The sequence below is a fragment of the Loxodonta africana genome, chromosome 20 (assembly GCF_030014295.1).
Source record: "Loxodonta africana isolate mLoxAfr1 chromosome 20, mLoxAfr1.hap2, whole genome shotgun sequence".
Taxonomy (NCBI): domain Eukaryota; kingdom Metazoa; phylum Chordata; class Mammalia; order Proboscidea; family Elephantidae; genus Loxodonta; species Loxodonta africana.
The window spans coordinates 163301-186564 of record NC_087361.1 but is presented as its reverse complement, the minus strand read 5'-3'; positions in this window follow the sequence as shown (position 1 = coordinate 186564).

The following is a 23264-nucleotide window of genomic DNA, read 5'->3' as shown; positions in this document are numbered from 1 at the left end:
ACCTCAACATAAAGAAAACAAAAATCCTCACAACTGGACCAATAAGCAACATCATGATAAATGGAGAAAAGATTGAAGTCAGGGATTTCATTTTACTTGGATCCACAATCAACAGCCATGGAAGCAGCAGTCAAGAAATCAAAAGACGCATTGCATTGGGTAAATCTGCTGCAAAGAACTTCTTCAAAGTGTTGAAGAGCAAAGATGTCACCCTGAAGACTAAGGTGCACCTGACCCAAGCCATGGTATTTTCAATCACATCATATGCATGTGAAAGCTGGACAATGAATAAGGAAGACTGAAAAAGAACTGATGCCTTTGAATTGTGGTGTTGGCGAAGAATATTGAATATACCATGGACTGCCAGAAGAACAAACAAATGTGTCTTAGAAGAAGTACAACCAGAATGCTCCTTAGAGGCAAGGATGGCGAAACTGCGTCTTACATACTTTGGACATGTTGTCAAGAGGTATCAGTCCCTGGAGAAGGACATCATGCTTCGCAAAGTACAGGGTCAATGGAAAAGAGGAAGACCGTCAATGAGGTGGATTGACACAGTGGCTGCAACAATAAGCTCAAACATAACAACAATTGTAAGGATGGGTCAGGACTGGGCAGTGTTTCATTCTGTTGTACGTAGGGTTGCTATGGGTAGGAACTGACTCAACAGCACCTAACAACAACAACAAAGGATTTGGAAGCAGTGGATCTCAGGAGCCCTTTGTCCTGTCTTCAGTGCCCACCCTACTATGGGGAATCCCCTATCTTTTAACATTTCTTGGTATAGTTATGGAAAAGAATTTCAGGATGTAGAGACCTCTCTCTTGTAGCCAGCCAGTTCAATATCCTCTTTGTCGTCTGTCAGCTATGATACTTCAACAAACTGGTATATTTCATAGCCTTTGGCCCTTTACACGAGTCACATACGCTATAGAATAGTTTGTCTTGGTGTTCTAAATACCGAGCTCAATAGAAAGGAGCTTTAAAAGGGTTTGAATAGCCAGTCCCCTCAACCCAAAAGATGCCATCCAAAATTAGCCTGTTGATCTCCAAATTTAGAGCCTAGACTACTTGACAAAGACCATTTAAATTTGGAAGTTAGACTCTTAAAGGTCAGTGAGTGATGCGTAGGGCTATGATCCACAGCTGATATTAGGTGCTCTTCCCATCACTGGTTTACTAAAACACCCTGAAACAAATAAATCCCTAGAGGGCTTATCCACTTACACTGGCAGCTTTGCATTTCAGGGGGAAGTGTTTGTGTTCATCTGAAACATGCAGCCTTTATTGCCTGTTTTATAGGCAGCCCAAGCATCAGGGGTGTCTTGCTGCCATAGAAGATCACCAGGTTCTTTGTACACTGCACTAACATGAAGCGTCTGTACTACTTAAGACTGGCCTGACATATGGGATAGGAATTTAGATTAATTCTGAAATGGCAGTGATTTATCATCTCTTTTATGAGGCTTCTCCCTACCCATGGCCATCTGATATGTTCTAAAGTTGAAGAAGTCCATGCTTTTGGGGGCATGTAATAGAAAATTCTTCCCTGTGCTAGGCTTCCCTGTACTTCGCACATTTAAAAAAAAAAAAAATGTGCTGCAAACTAAATGACTTGGTCCCCTCATTAATTTTCTGTGACCTTGTTTACCCATAGGGACATAGAGATGTCTACATTCTTCTTTCCTAAGTCCTCTTGCATGTTGTTGTTAGGTACCATCCAGTTGGTTCTGGCTCATAGCAATTCTCTGTGTACAACAGAACAAAACACACCTGGTTCTGCACCTTCCTCACAATTGAGCCCATTGTTGCAGCCACTGTGTCAGTCCATCTCGTTGGGGGTCTTCCTCTTTTTCACTGACCCCCTACTTTACCAAGCATATTGTCTTTCTATAGGGACTGGTCCCTCCTGATAGCATTTCCAAAGTACGTGAGACGAAGTCTCACCGTCCTTGCTTCTAAGGAGCATTCTGACTATACTTCTTCCAAGACAGATTTGTTCATTTTTCTGGCAGTCCATGGTATATTCAGTATTCTTTGCCAACACTATAATTCAAAGGCATCAGTTCTTCTTTGGTCTTCCTTATTTATTGTCCAGCTTTCACATGCATATGAGGGGATTGAAAATACCATGGCTTGGGTTATGTGCATCTTAGTCTGCAAGGTGACATCTTTGCTTTTTAACACTTTTTCTTTTGCAGCAGATTTGCCCAATGCAATGCATCTTTTGCTTCTTGACTGCTCCTTCCATGGGTGTTGATTGTGGATCCAAGTAAAATGAAATCCTTGACAACTTCAGTCTTTTCTTCATTTATCATAATGTTGCTTATTGGTCCAATTGTAAGAGTTTTTATTTTATTTTATTATTTTTTAATTTTTTTATGTTGAGGTATAATCCATAGTGAAGGCTGTGGTCTTTGATCTTCATCAGTAAGTACTTCAAGTCCTGTTTGCTTTAAGCAAGCAAGGATGTGTCATCTGCATATTGCTGGAGTCTTCCTCCTAATCCTGATGCCCCATTCTTCTTCATATAGTACAACTTCTTGGATTATTTGCTCAGCAGATAAACTGAATAAGTATGCTGAAAGGATACAACCCTGACACACACCTTTCCTGATTTTAAACCACAAAGCATCCCCTTGTTCTGTTTGAATGACTGCCTCTTGGTCCATGTACAGGTTCTTCATGAGTACAATTGAGTGTTCTGGAATTCCCATTCTTTGCAATGTTACCTATAATTTGTTATGATCCACACAATTGAATGCCTTTTCCTAGTCTGATAAAACACAGTTAAACATCTTTCTGGTATTCTCTGCTCTCAGCCAAGATTCATCTGACATCAGCAATGGTATCTCTCATTCTACATCCTCTTCTGAATCTGGCTTGAATTTCTGGCAGTTCCCTGTCAATGTACTGCTGCAACCATTTTTGAATGATCGTCAGCAAAATTTTGCTTGCCCGTTATATTAATGATATTGTTCAATATTTTTCACATTGTGTTGGATCGCCTTTCTTTGGAATGGGCACAAATATGGATCTCCTGCAGCCCATTGCCAGGTAGCTGTCCTCCAAATTTCTTGGCATAGAGGAGTGAGTATTTCCAGTGTTGCATTCATTTGTTGCAGCATCTAACTTATATTTCCCTCCATTCCTGGAGCCTTGTTTTTCACCAGTGCCTTCAGGGCAGCTTGGACTTCTTCTTTCAATACCATCAGTTCTTGATCATGTACTACCTCCTGAAATGGTTGAATGTCTTTCTTGATGGTATGAGTTCCCCATCTGTCTGCTTGCTTCTCTCTTTTGTATCTCAAAAAAAGATTGGCTCAAAACACAATCTGATCTTGTAGATTGAGCCCTGCCTTATCAACACAACTGCCACTAATCCCATCTCATTAACATCATAGAGATAGGATTTACAACACATAAGAAAATCACATTGGATGACAAAATGGTGGACAATTGCACAATACTGGGAATCAAGGCCTAGCCAAACTGATACACATATTTTTGGCAGACACAATTCAATCTGTCCTTGATGTTATTTCACAATTTGTCTGGCCTTTGGTCATCAATGTCACTGCATCATTTCTATTCTTGAAATGCTCTCTAAATTCATGTGAATATACTCAGAGTCATGCTTTGGCTCTCATGGGCTTGTTTTAATTTTCTTCAGCTTCAACTTGAATTTGCCTATGAGCAATTGATGGTCTGTTCTGCAGTCGGCCTTTGGTTTTGTTCCTACTGATGATACTGATCTTCTCCATCATCTCTTTTCACAGATGTAGTCAGTTTGATTCCTGTGTGTTCCATCCAGCAAGGTCTAGGTGTATAAAAAAAAAAAAAAATAGTCACCGTTTATGTTGAAAAAAGATATTTGCAGTGAATAAGTCATTGGTCTTACAAAATTCTATCATGTGATCTCCAGCATTGTTTCTATCACCAAGGCCATATTTTCTAACTACCGATCTTTCTTTGTTTCCAACTTGGACATTTCAATCCCTAGTAATTATCAATGCATCTTGATTGCATATTTGATCAATTTCAGACTGCAGAAGTTGGCAAAAATCTTTAATTTCTTCATCTTTGGCCTTAGTGGTTGGTGCGTAAATTTGAATAATAGTCACATTAACTGGTCTTCTTGTAGGCGTAGGATATCATCCTGTCACTGACAAGGTTGTCCTTCAGGATGGACCTTTTAGGTGCATGGATATCACCCTGTCACTAACAGCGTTGACCTACAGGATAGACCTTGTAGGTGTGTGGACATCATCCTGTCACTAACAGGGTTGTCCTTCAGGATAGACCTTGTAGGTGTATGGATATCACCCTGTCACTGACAGGGTTGTCTTACAGGATAGACCTTGAAATGTTCTTTTTGACGATGAACTCTACCCCATTCCTCTTCAATTTGTCACTCCCTGCATAGTAGACCTTATGATTGTTCCATTCAAAATGGCCAATACCAACTCATTTCAGCTCGCTTATGCCTAGGATATCTATCTTTATGCTCAGCATACAGATCGAATAAGTATGGTGAAAGGATACAACCCTGACACGCACCTTTCCTGACTTTAAACCATGCAGTATCCCCTTGTTCTGTTCCAATGACTGCCTCTTGATCCATGTACAAATTCCTCAGGAGCACAATTAAGTGTCCTGAAATTCCCGTTCTCTGCATTCTGAAGAGAACAGAATTTTTCAAATGCTAATTAACAACCCTTGGAGGGTGTATTCCTGCTTAAGATACTTCAAATGCTAACTAACCACCCCTAACAAAAAACAAACAAACAAATCCACTGCCATTGAATTGGAACCACCCCAAGGTATAAAGATTGATTAGCATATGTAGAAATATTTTAGAGAAATTACATAAAATATAAGAGAATTTGTTGAGGATTCTTCAGGATATTACATCCTCAGAAGAGGGCGAGATAGATCTGTTACAAGGCTCTAAACTCAACAACCTGCTGAATACAGGTTCACTGTTATCTCTCCTAGTGACTCCGTTTTCCTTCTGATGGTATGTGTGTGCACTTGTGCGTGCTCGAGAGAGAAAGACTACTTAATTTTCACTTCAGAAAACATTTTGCAGTTCACATGTACAAGAGAACATCCATGCCTGCAAACATTCACTACTAATACAGAAGGTTTTTATCTTCAAAAATGTTAGAGGTATGAGTGGAGAGGCCATATTTCCTTTGTTGTTGTTAGTTGTCATTGAGTCGATTCTAACTCATGGCGACCCCTTGTGTGCAGAGTAGAACTGTGCTCCACAGGGTGTTCAAGGCTGTGACCTTTCAGAAGTAGATTGCCAGGCCTGTCTTCTGAGGCATCTCTGGGTGGAGTCAAACCAGTATTTCCTTTACCAGCCTAAATATGTAAAATATTAGATTTATTTCCATTACTGGGTTAGTTATTTTCTCTATTCAAATTTCCGTTTGATTGTTTAAATTTAGTTTAAAGCTGAAGAGACTACAGTAAAAGAGAATGTCAAAAATTCAGATGCCAAAAAACATCTTTTATCATACACTATCAGTTGGGACTATGATTTAGAAGTTCCTTCTGAAACTCAGGGAGAAGGGAAACCACCGTTGGCAAAAGCATTTTCCATTCCATTGAGTATGAATGAATCCATTCCATTGGTCCGTCTCCAGCATATGCCAGTCAGTGTTGGGGCAAAGGCCATGATAGGTATCAAATTACCTACCTCTCTCATCAAAAGTACTAGTTCTATTCTATATCTTTTACTTCTAGCTGTGAGGTCTAGGTTAAGTGTTGGAGTTTCAAAAAAAAAAAAAAAAAAAGGTGGATCTTGTTTCACAGTGCATAGAAAATAGCAACATCTCCATGAGCTGAAAATAGGCAGGACCCTGTCCTCTATTGTTCCCATTCTAGAACTTTCTTGTTTACAGTTGCCACCTGCACACAATTTATGCAGAATTCATGTCAGTGAACCCAAGGAATGCTCTTAACATTAAAATTACTATTGTATTGTAATTGCCATCCCAAACAATCTTCAATAAACAAAAGCTAGCTTTCTGTAATATTTTAGTTTTCACTGGATCTACAGGTGGGAGGGTGCCCCTGGGTGAGGTAAACAGTTAAGCACTCGGCTGCTAATTGAAAGGTTGTAGGATCGGAAATTGGAGTCCACGCAGAAGTCCCTGGGAAGAAAGCCCTGGCAATCTACCTCTGAGAAATTAGCCACTGAAAACCCTGTGGAGCACATTTCTACTCTGACACACATGGGGTCTCCATGAGTCGAAATCAGCTCCATAGCAACTGGTAACTGGTAGAAGTGGGAGAACAAAGAGTTGCCCTCTTGAGGTTTTTCCCAGCACTATCATTTAAATTTTGTATAATCAGGTCCCTTATGGCTGAGCAGGACCCTTGGTATCATGGCATGAACTGATTATTATCACGATGTGGGATTTATCTGTGAAAGTCAGTGGAGGTCATGAGGGAAAGCCTCCCTAGGAGTCCAGAATGTCAGATGTGCTGCACTGCCTCAGAATTCTGGCCTGTCCTGCTACAGATGGGTCTCACAGCTAGACAAAATATTTTATGTTGTTTCCTCTAGAGGTTAGGGATGTACAACCTCAAACATCCATAATTTCTCACAGTAACTCACAGTGCATCTATGAAGGCCAGAGTTGCACAAGATATTCCAAGTGAATGGGCACCATTGTTAGGATTTTCAATACCCTTTCCAATAATGACCAGTATTTTGCTTTTAAATGTAGCCTAGCATATCATTATACCAAAAAGAATTAGTCGATATTCAACCGTTTCAAGAGGTGGCATATGATCAGGAACCGATGGTACCAAAGGAAGAAGTCCAGGCTGCTCTGCAGGCATTGGCGAAAAACAAGGCTCCAGGAATTGATGGAATATCAACTGAGATGTTTCAACAAACAGATGCAGCGCTGGAGGTGCTCACTCATCCATGCCAAGAAATATGGAAGACAGTTTCCTGGCCAACTGACTGGAAGAGATCCATATTTATACCTATTCCCAAGAAAGGCGATCCAACCAAATGTGGAAATTGTGGAACAATATCATTAATATCACACGGAAGCAAAGTTTTGCTGAAGATCATTCAAAAACAGCTGCACCAGTATATCAACAGGGAACTGCCAGAAATTCAGGCTGGTTTCAGAAGAGAAAGTGAAACCAGGGATATCATTGCTAATGTCAGATGGATCCTGGCTGAAAGCAGAGAATACCAGAAGGATGTGTACCTGTGTTTTACTGACTATGCAAAGACATTTGACTATGTGGATCATAACAAATTATGGATAACATTGCAAAGAATGGGAATTCCAGAACGCTTAATTGTGCTCATGAGGAAGCTTTACACAGATCAAGAGGCAGTTGTTCGGACAAAACAAGGGGATACTGATTGGTTTAAAGTCAGGAAAGGTGTGCGTCAGGGTTGTATTCTTTCACCATACCTATTTAATCTGTGTGCTGAACAAATAATCCAAGAAGCTGGACTATATGAAGAAGAATGGAGCATCGGGATTGGAGGAAGACTCACTAACAACCTGCTTTATGCAGATGACACAACCTGCTTGCTGAAAGTGAAGAGGAGTTGAAGCACTTACTAATGAAGATTTTCGTTTTCTTTATGTTGAGGTGTAATCCAGCCTTCAGTATGGATTACACCTCAACATAAAGAAAACGAAAATCCTCACAACTGGACCAATGAGCAACATCATGATAAATGGAGAAAAGATTGAAGTTGTCGAGGATTTCATTTTACTTGGATCCACGATCAACAGCCATGAAAGCAGCAGTCAAGAAATCAAAAGACGCATTGCATTGGGCAAATCTGCTGCAAAAGACCTCTTCAAAGTGTTGAAGAGCAGAGATGTCACCCTGGATACTAAGGTGTGCCTGACCCAGGCCATGGTATTTTCAATTGCATCGTATGCATGTGAAAGCTGGACAATGAATAAGGAAGACTGAAGAAGAGTTGACACCTTTCAATTGTGGTGTTGGTGAAGAATATTGAATATACCATGGACTGCCAAAAGAATGAACAAATCTGTCTTGGACGAAGTGCGGCCAGAATGCTCCTTAGAGGCAAGGATGGCGAGAATGTGTCTTACATACTTTGGACATGTTGTCAGGAGGGATCAGTCCCTGGAGAAGGACATCATGCTTGCCAGAGTACAGGGTCAGCGGAAAAGAGGAAGACCCTCAACAAGGTGGGTTGACACAATGGCTGCAACAATGAGCTCAAGCATAACAAGGATTGTAAGGATGGTGCAGGACTGGGCAGTGTTTCATTCTGCTCTGCACAGGGCCGCTATGAGTTGGAACCGACTCGACGGCACCTAAGAACAACAAAAACAGCACATCAATCAGGCTAAATTTAAACTCCTTTCTCAAGACCATCATATTTTAACTATAAAACCAAAACCAAACCTTTTGCCATCAAGTCAATTCTGACTCATAGTGACCCTAGAGGACAGAGTAGAACTGCCCCCATCGAGTGCCCAAGGAGCACCTGGTGGATTTGAACTGCTGACATTTTTGTTAGCAGTTATAGCTCTTAACAACTACGCTACTAAGGTATAAAAAGACAGCATTATTTCCCCTAACTGCATTATTTCATATTTGTCTACACTATGGCTTATTTATTCTTCTTCTTTTTCACATGATCTTGAGAACTTAATTGTGTATATTCTCTTCAACTGAGCATTTCACTACCCAGATTAATGTTCGTCATTTTAGGTTTCTTTAGATAGTTGAAATTCCAAGTTCTCTGTAAAAAAATCTTAAGTAGCTGGTATTGCTACTGGATCCCTGGATTATCCCACTTCTCCATCCAGAAGAGTTCCTGTTTATCCTCTACCTTCTGTTTCTATTTCTAAGGCAGGCCTTTAAGATACAACATCTGCTCCAGTCTGTTTACTCTCCATGTGGCATTAACCTTTTAACATCCTTACTTCCCAATTTCTCCGTATACGTTAATGCTGTCTACCTCACAGGGGTCTTATGGGGAAAAAATTAAGACATTTAAGGGATGTCTTCAAAAGAGGTCTTATGTGTATAGTGATTTCGTAAAATCTCCTTGGCTCAGAAATGAGAAACTCTATAGCTATTATTTTTTTCCTATTCCTGTTTTGCTATTTTTATTTCTGAAAAGTGATCATTTTCTGAATAGAGCCTTACTCTGGCTTTAACTTTCTCCCCATTAACCCTGTCTGCACTGATGCTCTCTTCTCTACCTTATCCAGGCTCTGAACTTTTTACTTATGGGGGCCCAAACTAATTTTCCTAAAACCAATCCCACACACTGTTACTCCCATCATTAAACAAATTAATGTCATTCTCAAAGAGGCTTTTCTGGCTCTGCCCACAAGAAGTCAAGCGCTAAGAGGTCTTACTCTGGCTCTGGCCAATGTCACCGCGTACCTTGGTTCCCCCGGTGTAAACTGAGGGTAATCCTGCTACTTCACAGTGTCTGTGCGTTGTGAAGTCAGGACAGTAAATGGTGAAAAGCGTTTTGCAAACGTCCTGTGCTTTGTAAATGGATAGTGAATACATAATGAGTTATCTGGGGAATCTTCAATGAAAATGTGTTCAGAATATTAATCCACCCAAAAGAAATATTTAACTAACCTTTTTTTTCTTTTAGTCATGAAAATTAGTTTCTAGTTCATTTGGACTATTTTATTTTGATGTGTAGGGTAAGAGATCAGCAGTAAATATTCTTGCTAATCAGAAAATACCCTGCTGGTATTTTAAGTGTTAAAACTGAAAGGGTTGAATAAACAAAGTAGTGGGGCAGGGAGGAGGATTCTAGCCCAAATGTGGGAAAATACACAAATATGATGAAGATTAGCTTTGAAACTGAGATTTTAAAATAACTAGTAGGTGATATGTGTTATTTTTAGATACTTTATTTTTAAATTACCAAAAATTGTCTTATTTTTGTAGTTTTTGAAGTATATGGTTCTTTACATGTTCTGAATAAAGTTTTTTTAATCAACTAAGCTTTTTCATTTACGTTATTATCAGTAAGTCAATTATGATTAAAATACATATAAAATTAGTAAGCTAATTGTATGACTAAAAATTCTAGATAAAAAATATTTTATGGAAACTAAGTTTCTGTACTTGAGTTCTTTTTAAAAGAAGATTTGAAAAATAGTAACAAGTACTTTTACATTTCAAGCAGTATTGAAAATATTTTTAGGAAGTATGTAAAGTTACATATTAATTGTTTATGAAAATTACTTAATGCTTTTTTAAAATGAAGTTAAATTTATTCCACTTAAATGATTTTTTTATATTCCTGATTAATCCTTAGGCATTAATATGTCCTTTCTTTTATGAAATGATATTGGTGGTAGATGGTCATTTCTTAAATGTTCTTATTTGCAAAAAAATAAGTTCGTATTTTCAATGGATCCCAACTTTGTTTTGCGGATGCTTTACTAATCTGTGAAATCTCAAAGTCTGGGAATCACTTTTTTTTTTTTAAATAATAGGTTTATTGAGATACCATAAAATTCACTCTTTTAAAGTGCACAATTTCATGGTTTTTAGTATATTCATAGAGTTTTGCAACCATCACCACGACCCAGTTTAGAATATTTTTATCCCCGCCCCCACCCCGGAATATATACATTAGCAGTCAGTCCTCATTTCCCACCAATCTCTCTTGCCCCTAGCTCTAGGCAACCACCAATCTCCTTTGTCTCTATGAATTTGCCAATGCTGGACACTTTATATAAATGGACCCACGTAGTATGTAGTCCCTTGTGACTGGCTTCTTTCATTTAGCATAATGTTTTCAGGGTTCACGCTGTGGCATACATCAGTGCTTCATTTCTTTTTATTGCCAACATAGCATTCCATTGTGTGGATATACCACATTTATCCATTACCAACATTGAGTTTTTTTCCATATTTTGGAAACAATTATGAATTATTATAAATAATGTTATGAACATTTATGTACAAATTTTTGTGTGGATATATATTTTCATTTCTCTTGGGTATATACTTAAGGAGAGGTGCTCTGGTTATGTGTTCTTTTGCTAATCGAAAGGCCAGCAATTGAAACCTACCAGCCACTCCTTGGAAGTCATACAGGGCAGTTCTAATCTGTCCAGTAGGGTCGCTATGAATTGGAATGACTCGACAACAGTAGGTTTGGTTTGGTTTTTGGCATATCAGACTTTAAATAGCCTTTTGAAATTCTGGCCTAACATGTGTCCAAATTGGTGTTAGTTCATGAACTGTGTTTAAGAATAATCAAGCCACCTTGTCCACAATCTCTTGCAGCTCGGGCAATGAGGTTTTTGGTGGTCTTTTTTTTCTATGGATTAAGCTTTTAAGGAACTACTAAATTATTTTTCAAAGCGGCTGCACCATTTTACATTCCCACCAGCAGTAGATGAGGAATCCAGTCTCTCTACATCCTCACCTACTTGCTATTGTCCATCTTCTCTTTATAGCTATCCTACTCGGTGTGATGTGGTATCTCATAGTGGTTTCAATTTGCATTTTCCTGAGAATGTTTTCTACAACCCTTTAAGAATGTAAAAACTATTCTTAGTTCATATATCACATAAAAACAGGCTGAATTTTGCTCAGAAATCATAGTTAGCTGACCTCTGATCTAGATGATAGAATTAGTAGAAAAAATTAAAATTAAACAGCTATTATCAATACAATCAATATGTTAAAGAAAAAAGAAAAGCATGACTCTATTAAAAGGAGAATAAAAAATATATACATGTAGTAGAATGCTGGTAAACAAACTTGCTGGTTAAAAAAAAAAGGCCTTGATTTGCTTGTTTTCTGATTTCTATAATGTAAATACTCCCACCACGGCCAGTTTTAGGCTGTTAGTGTTACACCTTCTGAAATTGCTTCAAGGAGGTAAGACATTCTAGTGATATTAGATAACGAATCGTCCAGAAAATAAGTAGTTACTATCTCAGACTTTGGAGCCCTGGTGGCGCAGTGCTTAAGAGCTCAGGCTGCTAAACAAAAGGTCAGCAGTTGGAATCAACCAGCCACTCCCTGGAAATCATACAGGGCAGTTCTACTCAGTCCAGTAGGGTCACTGTGAGTCAGAATGATTCGATGACAGTGGGTTTGGTTTGTTTTTTTTGTTTACCAGACTTTAAATAGCCTTTTGAAATTCTGGCCTAACATGTCCAAATTGGTGTTAGTTCATGAACTGTGTTTAAGAATAGCCGAGCCTTCTTGTCCACAATATCTTACAGCTCTTCCTACATTTTCTAAACACTTCCTTCTAACTGATTGTAAAGTTCAAAATTACAGTGTAAGATTGATGCTTTTGACTTGTATTTGCCTGGTCAAATCAAAGCAAAGAAAGCAGAAGTTTGGTGCACACAAGTGATCATTATGCTAGTCCATCTCAGTGCAGCAAGGGGCAGAGCTATTAATGGATATTTTAATTAGAGCTTACAATTGCATATTCCCCAAAATTGAGATTTCCCAAGTGGAAATGCACAGCGAAAGGGACTTGAGGAATCTGTGACTTCTCTGTGTACTTCCCTGTTATTTTATTGGCTAAAGAGAAGGCAAAGCCTTTTCTAAAATGTGAAGGTCATTCTAGCACAGCTGTCCCCTACAGTGATTCAGCCAGACTTCCTGGATTTCCTGGCATAGCCTTGTTTTCCAAAGTCCTGTTATCCCCATAAGAACATCCACGCATGTCCAATTGTGTGTCACCATACTGGGTTCAACACAAAGGGTCCATGCCCTATACCCTAATCCAAACCATCACTACTTTTTATGGAATGAATTGTGTCTCCCAAAAATATGTGTTGGAAACCTAACCCCTGTACCTGTGGATATAATCCCATTTGGAAATAGTATTTTCTTTGTGTTAAGGACGTCATATCAGTATAGGGTGTGTCTTAAACCTAATAAATTTTAAGACTTTAAAAAAGCAGGTTAGACACAGAAAGCAGGTACAAATGGCAGGAAGATAGGTGCCACGTGGGGGCCTCGTGAGTCACAGAGTGATGATAAGTGGGGCCGCTCCTGCTTCCACACCTTGGTTTCTGGGCCCATGTATTCTTCCTATTAGGAATATGGTACAGTGTAAGTAAGCATCTTTGATTCAATGTATATGTAGCATCCTATAGCATGGCACAACTTCCTCGTAGATTGGGGTATTGCTTACAAGCTGGCACGTCAACTTCACCTTTAGTACGCTGTTCCGGTGTTCAAGGTATCAGACTGGCAGTTCCTGGATGGTACAGTTTGTGAAACGTCTGGTGGATTGCAAGGTCATGGGCCCCCTTTCACACCCCCTTTGCTGTAAAATGGGTCCTCATTCTGACCCAATGTGGTGTTGGACCTCATGCCAATGGATCAAGTGTTCTACAAGCCCTCAGTTAGTGGTGCTGGCTGAGCACCTGCAGGAAGGAAAGGCAAATCCATACATAGAATAAGTGTCTATTCTTGTTAGAACAAATCTCCATCCCAGATAGAAGGGGCCTAATGTAGTCCACTTGCCACCAAGTGGCCAACTGACCTCTTGAAGGAACAGTGTCATGTTGGGGGCTTAACATTGGCCTTTGATTCTGGCAGGTTGGTTATTTGGTGATACTGGCAGCTAAAGCAGCCTTGGAAGTGGGAACCCATACTGTTGGGCCCACACATAGCCTCATCTCTTTTTCCACAGCCACTCCATTCATGTGCCCATTATATCAGCTCCTGGGGTGGCTGATGATCATGGTTCCCTGAAGTCAACCTGCCAAGTCAGCCTCTTCATTCACACTTGGTTATTTAGTGCCTCTTACATGGTGGCTTTTTCTGATAGGTGTTAACATATAATACAAATATCTTCACCCTTTGCTCTCAAGCCATATATCCATCCACACGCTTTTATCCCAGACTTCCTTGTCCGCAGTCTTTCAATTTCCAATTTTCCTCCTTCTAGACCCCTGACCAGCAGAATGGCCATTCACCGCTTCCCATGAGTCCATATATGTTTTTACCCAGCTGTTTTTATGCAGTGTTTGACCAGGTGTTTGCCTCTTTATTTTTTTTTTAAACTCTTTTTCAAGACAATTCCTGAGTGAGTTTGCAGTGAAGCAGCCATCCATTTTTGGCTTAAATTTGCCTCCCCAAACTGGGCTTGCCTGATAGCTGATTGTAAGGGAATCCCCATGTGATCATAGGTGTGATCTGTGGGAGCGGCACTGGCACAACAGTAGGACGTGATGTGGGGGTGTGGATCATGTGCTCAGGCAGCTTGCTTGTGTCCGCTGGCCCTACTCATGCTTGATCCTGGAAGTACTCCCTCCATCTTAAGACAGATTGTTGCTGGGACTATCCAAACTTATTACTTGGTAAATTCTGACAGAACTCAGATCACAATGGAAGTTCCAAATGCACAGACATTCGTTATCCCACAATCACGTGCTCCAAATAGTTTGCTAAAGTAGCTTTTCAAAAGTTGTATAATTCCCTGACACAGATGGTCCAGCCTGCTCTAGAACCAGGGGCCTACATTATGATTTTCTAACTGAAGCTTGCCATAAGATTTGCATGGCATCTTTTCCTACCCCTTTCCTATTCTTCTCCACTCAAAGCTGACAGACTTTTTGCTCACCTGATGTATAGGCAGAATAGAAAGAATACATTTGCCAAATCAATGGCCGTATATACCATGAACTTAAAAAAAAAAAATTATTAATCTGCTCTAGCAAAGATACCACATTTTACACACTGGCTATAATAGGGGATACTGCTTAGGTGAGTTTGATAGTGTCTGCTGTCATACTCCAGGATCCATCTGGTTTCTGCAAGAGCCATGCTGGTGAATTAGATGGAAATATGTTAAGGATCATGACCTTTTAAATTCTTAGGGGTGGCACAATTTCTGCCATCTTTCTAGGATGCAGTATTGTTTTTTATTTGTCATTTTGCCTGAGGGGGCAGTTTTAAAGGCTTCCACTTGGCTTTCCCAGCTATGATAACCCATAGCCCACAAGCCAATGACCCAATGTGGGGTTGCACCAATTGTCAAGTATGCCAATGCCCTCGACACAGGACTGGCCATCAAGTGGGCCCACAGACCTTGGCCAAGACTCCATTAATTGCCAGCTCACCATATGCCTGCTGTAATGGGGTCGTGGGAATAATGGCGCATGGGGTCCCAGATATTGTCATTAACTTGGACCCAGCAGCCCTTGGAATGATTGAGTTACCCCAGTGTAGGGTTGTCCAAGTAAACGGCCATAGGTTTCTTTGGAAAAGACCTGGGAGGATTACTGTCGTGAATTCTTGCTGGGGTTCTGCATAGCCCTTCATCTTGGGGACCTGTAGTCATTCAGCAAATGGGTTATATGTCTGGAAACTGTATCAGGTTCAGAAATTGAGCAAGACATCTTGATTTTCTATTTTTCAGACTCCTTGTTAACCATCCCTGATTTCCTCTGATGGTACCGCTGTTGCCTGCTCATCTGTGCTGCTCCCTGGGGGGCTGTGTTCTATTAATTCAGTGGGTTTTAAACTTTAGCTTGCATTAGAATCACCTGGAGTGCTTTTTAAAACACAAATTGCTGGGCCTCACAGTTAATGATTCAGCAGGTCTGGGGAGGCCTGAGAATTTACATTTTTTAAAAATTCCCAGGTGATGCTGATGCTGCAGGCCCAGGGACCACTGTAACCATCTCCGTAACTGCAGATCATGGTCCCTTCACTGCCACTCTGACTTGCTGCTCATTAGGATAATTGCATCCACCTGGCTTGCTTCTGGGAGTTACCATTACCTGCCCCATGTTGTTCCGGGTCATATCAGCTCCACTGTTATCACAGTTTGGGATCCTTTCATGCTGGATGTTTTAGTTTTTTTTTTTTTTTTTATGTACCTGAGGGCCTTGATGAGTGATGTGTCTTCTAGGTGGTTCTGTGGAATGTGATCATTTGGTGGGTTTTGAGGCCGCATATATCCACTCTAGCATGTCCACTTCCCTGAGTCTTAATCTATTCTACCTCTCTCTGCATTTCAGCTTTACTTAGTATGTGTCATTGCTTTTTCCGTGCTTCTAGGAACCATCCTAGTAGCAAGGTGACACCATCTGCTAGGGTCCTTTCCAAGGTGTAAGTCCTTTGTCTCTGGAGAGTGCTCCCAGGTCAATAAATTCTCTCTTATCCAATCTTATGCTCCAACTCCTCTTGGTAAACAGCCCCGGAATCCAGTCCCACTTGTACTGCCCTGACTCCTGCAGTGTATGTTGGCTAAGTCTTGCAGCTCCTTCAGAATAGAGGCCCTTTTCTCCTCAGTCAGGACCAGCATGTGTCTGGCTGATTCGGCTGTGACTTAATTCTAGTTATAGGCCTAGTAGCCAGGAGGAGAGGTGAGGGTAGATCAAGGGGCAATGCTGTCTTGAAAGGGAGGAACTGCATGGTTTTTAAGAAAAGGGACATGTCAACTCTGCATAGGGAATGGCAGGTCACTTCTGCAGGTTGAGAGAGTTCAGAGGAGTTGTAGGGTGAACAATGGCCCTGGTTTACCCAGAACTCTCCTGGTTTTAGCACTGAAAGTCCCATGTCCCAGGAAATCCCTCAGTTGCCAGAAAACTTGGGAGAGTTGGTCACCCTAAGTGTCTGGGTTGTGTTCCATGGCATCTCCCAGATACTCCCATCCTAAGTGTCAGGATCCCTTTTTTTTTTTTTCAAACCAGGTCCCTGACTTTGGCATAACACATCTGCTTTGATTGGTCGGTTTTCTCTGGAGATTGGCACTTGATTTAGTCCTGGGCTTGGTCCTCCATTTTTCACTGCTTCCTGCTGTAGGAGATGACAGGCTGTTTGTAAACTACCAGGAACATTGTCTGGCTTTCAGTTGCCTATTAATTGACTGCGGCTTTTCATTATCTTTAGGATATCAATGGCCTAATCCCATTGTCTTTATAGTTACTGTTGTTGTTATGTGCCATTCAGTCAGTTCTGACTCATAGTGAACCTATGTACAACAGGATGAAATGCTGCCTGGTCCTGTGCCACCCTCACAATCACTGCTATGTTTGAGCCCATTGTTGCAGCCACTGTGTCAGTTCTTCTCCTTGAGGATCTTCGTCTTTTTTGCTGACCCTCTCCTAAGAATGATGTCCTTCTCCAGGGACTAGTCCCTCCTGATAACAGGTCTAAAGTATGTGACTTCATCTCACCATCCTCATTTCTAAGGAGCACTCTGTCTGTACTTCTTCCAAGATAGGTTCATTTTGTTCTTTTTGCAGTCCATGTTTCTCCCTTACTTCTCAATCCCCTGATGAATCTCACCTGCTAGTGAATTCCATTCCACTTCACCATTCCATTTTACCACCAGTTGGATTGCTACCTTGTGCCAGGGGCCACTTGTGTTCCATTAATAACCAGTAAAGTGCTTGTCGCCAGCCCAAATCCTATCTAACTGGCTGCCTTCTAGGGCCATAACTGCAGCAGGTTGGGCTCTGGAAGTGGATGCTGAGAGGCACTTTGCCATAAAGAGCATTTTTTAGGATGGATACCTGTAGAAGGAAAGGAGAGAAAGCAGAATTGGGCTAAGAAAGAAGCCAAACGGTGATATGGGCTAAGAGCCTCTATCCACTCCACAGGGAGTCCTGGAGCATATGTGGCCCATCAGAGTTGTCCCAAGGAGCTCTGGTGGTACAGTGGTTAAAGGGCTCAGCTGCTAACTGAAAGGTCAGCTGTTCAAACCCACCAGCCAGTCCGCTAGAGAAGGATATGGCAGTCTGCTTCCGTAAAGATTTACAGTCTCAGAAACCCTGTGGGGCTAGAAGTCCAAATTCAGATCAGTTTCAGGGGAAGGCTTTCTCTGTCTGCTCTGGAGAAAGGCCCTTGTCTTCAATTGTCCCCTGGTCTAGGAGCTTCTCAGTGCAGGGACCCTAGGTTCAAAGGACACATTCTGCTCCTGGCACTAGTTTCTTGGTGGTTTGGGGTCCCCCATGTCTCTCTTCTCACCTCTCTCAAAAGAGGTTGACTTAAGACACAATCTAATCTTGTAGACTGAGTCCTGCCTCATTAACATAACTGCCTCTAATCCTGCCTCATTAACGTCATAGAGGTAGGATTTACAACACATGGGAAAATCACATCAGATGACAAAATGGTGGACAATCTCACAATACAGGAAATCATGGCCTAGCCAAGTTGACACATTTTGGGGGGATACAATTCAATCCATAACACAGACCAAACCAGACAAGACTAGTCACTGTTGAGTCAGTTCTGACTCAGAGCGACCTCATATACTGCAGAGTAGAACTGCTCCATGATATTTTCAAGGGTGTGACCCTTTTGGAAGCAGACCACAGGACCTTTCTTCTGAGGCACCTCTGGATAGGTTCGAACAGCCAACCTTTGGTTTGTAGTCAAGCACTTAACTGTGTTGCACCTCAGGGACTGTTGTGTGGAGACCTGCCATCACCTCATACTCCAGATGGCATGCTCAGACATCCTAGATGGGCACCTCCCTATCATCTACTGCGTGACAAGAGGTTGCCTCACCAGACGGGTATGTCTGACCTGTTTACTTTCTAGCAAGCATCTCAGGCTGACACCACTGCTATAAAGTATTTGGTTTCTTCCCACTCCAGAATCTTCTCTAGGTTTTTCTCTCAGTAGGAATGTCCTCAGCAAAGCCGTTAATTAGACATGTTTGTCTTGGCACCTTCCACATCCCCTAAGACAATTTTCTATGTTCCAGCAGCTCCTTCCCAGTGCCCAAAGCTTTCTCGTGGTGCTGCTGCAACCTTAGTGAGCGGCCCTGCCACTCACCTTTGTCCAGTTTTTTTTTTGTGTGTGTGCTTTAGGTAAAAGTTTATAGTCCAAATTAGTTTCTCCCTCAAAAATTTATACAAAAATTGTTTTGTGACATTGGTTGCAACTGAGCAGTCTTTTGCTCTCTCTGAAAAAGGGGAAAGCATACCCTTAGAGGCTGTCAAGTTCCCTTTCAAACTCTACTTGGAAAATATCATAGTTGCAACCAAACAATTCTGTTAATAATGGTTAAGGAGGACCCCAAGGGTGGACCTATTCTAGATGTTTTGAAGAAAATATGTTTATACATTCAACTGTGCTTTTTGTTTCTTGTAGAGAACTTAGCCTCTTCAAAATGATGAGGCTTTAAATAATAATGAAATATCCATTTCCCGCACTTTCCAGTGATAAATAACTTTAAATTATAATACTTAGTATTGAAAATGGGATAATAAAATAATACATATACTGCTTCTAGAAATGTAAACTAGTACATCTTTCTAAAAAGAAAGCCCATATTCTCTGAACCAAAAATTTCTTATTTATTAATGTAATCTGTGGATATAGTGAAATAATCAAAGATTCATGTGTCAAGATGTTTATTAAATTATCATTTAAAATAGCAAATGTATATAAATATTAGAAATTTCATCAATAGAGAAAAGTTAATATAAAATGATACATTTATTTGGTGGAACTTTATACAATCATTAAAATGTTTTCAAATAATATTTAAAAATATGGAGAAATATTGATGAAATACTATTAAATAAAAAGGAGCCCTTGTGGCACATTTGTGAAGAGCTCGGTTAGGCAGTTCGAATCTACCAGGCGATCCTTGGAAACCCTATGGGTCAGTTCTACTTTGTCCTATAGAGTTGCTATGAGCAGGAATTGACTTGACAGTAACAGGTATTAAATAACAGTAAGATTCAAAATTTCATATTTTATGATCTTGATTGTATGAAATGTGGTGTAGTGTGTACATGTGTTTGTGTATGTGTGTATTGTATAAATAAAAGCTGGGGTAAATACATTAAAATATTCACTGCACTCCACTATAGAGTTAGAATTGATTTTTATTCTGCTTTTATGTTTCTCAGATTTTCTATAATAAACATGTAAAACTTTTAGAGTTTCAAAGACGGTATTAAAAACACATAGGTAGTTAGACTTTAGCTCAGTATAGGTGTTTTTAGTGGCTGGAACAGTTGAACCAGGGAGTGCTTCCTGCAATTGATCGGGGATATTTGAGTAGAATACAGATGTCCCTCTGTTGGTGAGTTTTCCTGTTACAAACCAAAAAACCAAACCCATTGCCATCAAGTTGATCCTGACTCACAGCAACCCTGTAGAACAGAGTAGAACTGCCCCATAGGGTTTCCAAGGAGCACCTGGTAGATTTGAACTGCCAACCTTTTGGTTAGCAACCAAGCTCTAAACCACTGTGCCACCAGGGCACCTTTCCTGTTACGTTGCTTGAGAGAAAAAATAAACAAGTTGCCATTGAGCTGACTCCCACTTATGGCAACCCCATATGTGTCAGGGTAGAGCTGTGCCCTGATTTTTGGAAAGTAGTTCACCATGCCTTTCTTCCAAGGTGCCTCTGAGTGGACTCGAACCTCTAACCTTTCAGTTAGCAGGTGAGCACGTTAATCATTGGTACCACCCAAAGACTCACTTGAGAAATGTTCCCGTTTTAGGCTATGTGTGCAATTCATGTTTTCTCGTTTTCAAGGGAAACCATCAAGGAGTTGAGTGCAACAATCAAAATGATAGAAAATTGTCTTTGTTGAGATGAACTCCATGCAGTAAATATTCTGGAATGTAAACTAAGGAGCTAGCTTTGAGCACTGTGTCCTCATGATTTTTGCCAGTTTCAGAGAAAGTATGCAGATTAGGCCACCGCGCAGGGACCTCCCCAGATACTAAGATGTCAGCATAAACTATGCAACTGCTCACTAAAGGAAATACAAGTAAACTCAGGTCATGTGTAGGCAGATGGGAAATAATTTTAAGCTCCTACAGTGTTGAGTGTCTTCTGACTCTTTTAAGATGATTTTGCTTTCCCCGAAACAAGCTTTCTTTGAGTGACTTCCTGGGGATACTGCCCCCAAGTCTTGTGTGTAAGGAGGACGAGAACAGAGGGCTGGATGGAAGAGGTTTGCACACAAGCAAACCTCAGATGCTTTCACGGACTGGGCCCACATGGGGTTTGGTTTTTGAGTCACAGTGCAAGTTACCAAAAACTGCTTCAGGATCAGACCTCTCTCCCTGTTCCAGCTGACCTGCTCCAGTGGGAAGGCCTTGCAGGCAGGCTTTTCTAACTCCTGGGTACTAATCCCACGAAGCATCACTCTGCCCAGATGACTCTCGCACTCAACTTGGCTTCACAGCTCGGTAGCGCTTCTCTGCTCTCAACATGAATTTCCTAGCATCTACTTACACATTCCTTACTATATTCTCCTAACTTCAACACAGAGCATGTGGGATAAGGACAGTTTTTCCCAATTGTCTTGGGAAAGTCTTTTAAATATAACAATTAGATCATATTAGTTATATTAGCAAAATGCTACTTTAAAGGAAAAAAATGAATGAAATTGGAGCTGTCCCAACACACTTTGTTCTTGCTGTCACTGCACTTACTGCTGACTGTCCCGAAGAAGGCCTGGAGAACCACTAGTGTCCTCCCTGGGGCTCCTTCCCAGTCCAGGCCGGGCTACTCCAGCCTGCACCTGGCATCAGTGTCATCTCCTTTGATGCCGCTGCTACCGGAGAGCTTTCCCACCCGTAAACTAATAAGCTAGCAGGTTTCAGAAATCTCCACGCTTACTCTTAAAGGAGCTTTAGTATTTTCACTCTACTCTAAGCTTTTAAAACAGCCTATGTATTTGATGAGCACGGAAAAAGCACTAGATACAGCCTCTCCTATTTTTCAAGGTTAGTTTCATTTTTTCAAATGTCAATTTAAGACAGATACAATTTATCTCAAATTACAAATTACTTGCAGTAAATATCTGAATAATTGATTTCTGAGGGGGAAGTAGGCAGTGAAGGGGGAACTTCAGGGGGCTTCCCACTGCTCTTGGGCCACAGTGGATGGAGAAGTACCCCTTCTTCTCTATAAAGTCAGCTTTACCTCTAAGATCTCTCTTTGAACTGTGTTTTCACGAGTTACAGGAGGGTTCAAATACCTACGGGATGCTGTGATATCACTCAGAATCTGATATAGGATAACTCAGGAACTTTTCATGGCAAGAAAGAGAAAAGCCTCAGGATGGCCTTTTAAAGATTTCTTGAATCTCTTACTTTAAAAGATAGTCTAAAGATATGTTCTTAGATTAGTGGAATTTGATAAGCCCCCAGCTCCTATCTTCACCTCTTTGGCTTATACTGCTTTTGAGTCTGTGACTGGTCCCTAAAGGACAGAGCTGTCACCAAAATCCAGGGGCTGGATGATGGTGTGGACCGGAAGCTGTGCGTTGTGCCATTGCTATGGAGAAAACCCATGTTCCTAGGCTGAGGCAGCCATCTTGAAAACATACTACTCTGGTCAACAGGAGGCAGGGCACGATGGTGTTTAGGAAAAGTGAAAATCTATTCTGCAGGGTAAAACTCACACAAAACACTCGTTCTACTGTTGCCACCTTTCTCTCTGCAAAGGAGATCGTTGCTATCATTCTGGGTTTTAGGTGTTTCTGTTAATATAATTAAGCACACTTTCATAGCAATGGAAAGCCTAAAGGAAGTTGTTTATTTTTTAAAGCTATTGTGTTAGAATATCCTTGAAATATATTATTGGATTGATCATTTAAAAAGGACAAGGAATAAGGATATCTTAGTTACATTTTTATTATTCATATGTTGTCTTATGGAGATTTAGATAAACTAATCATCTCCAAGAGTGAAAAAGAGTCATTTCCTTACAGAAGTATAATGTAAGAAAGAACCCTAGAGACTGTCAAGCCTTGAGGGTAGATTTATAAGAAAAACCCCACTTTTTCCCCTAGACATTTGATAGAAGCTTAGAGCAGGCTCCCTCCATGAGACAGACTCATAAAAGTCAGTGGTTCCTTTACTTGAAGCATAATTTCACCCAGAAAGACTTGATGAAACAGGAAGGATGAGAACAGATTTCCCCAGTTATTTCTAATATAAAACAGTGGAAGGAGAAATGGCCTTATAAAGTGACTGATAGGAAAGAAACAAAATAAGATCTTCAAAAATCACTGACTAGTAATGGATGTAGTTGATGTGTGCCCTCAAGTTGATTCCAACTCATAGCGACCCTATATGACAGAGTAGACTTGCCCCATAGGGTTTCCTAGGCTGTAAATCTTTATGGGAGCTGATTGCCAGGTCTTTTCTCCCACGGAGCCACTGGTGGGTTGAACTGTCAACTTTTTGGTTAGCAGCTAAGCGTTTAACCACAGTTCTACCAGGAGTCCTTTGTGACTGATATAGGCCATGAAATGTAAGTTTTCAAATGA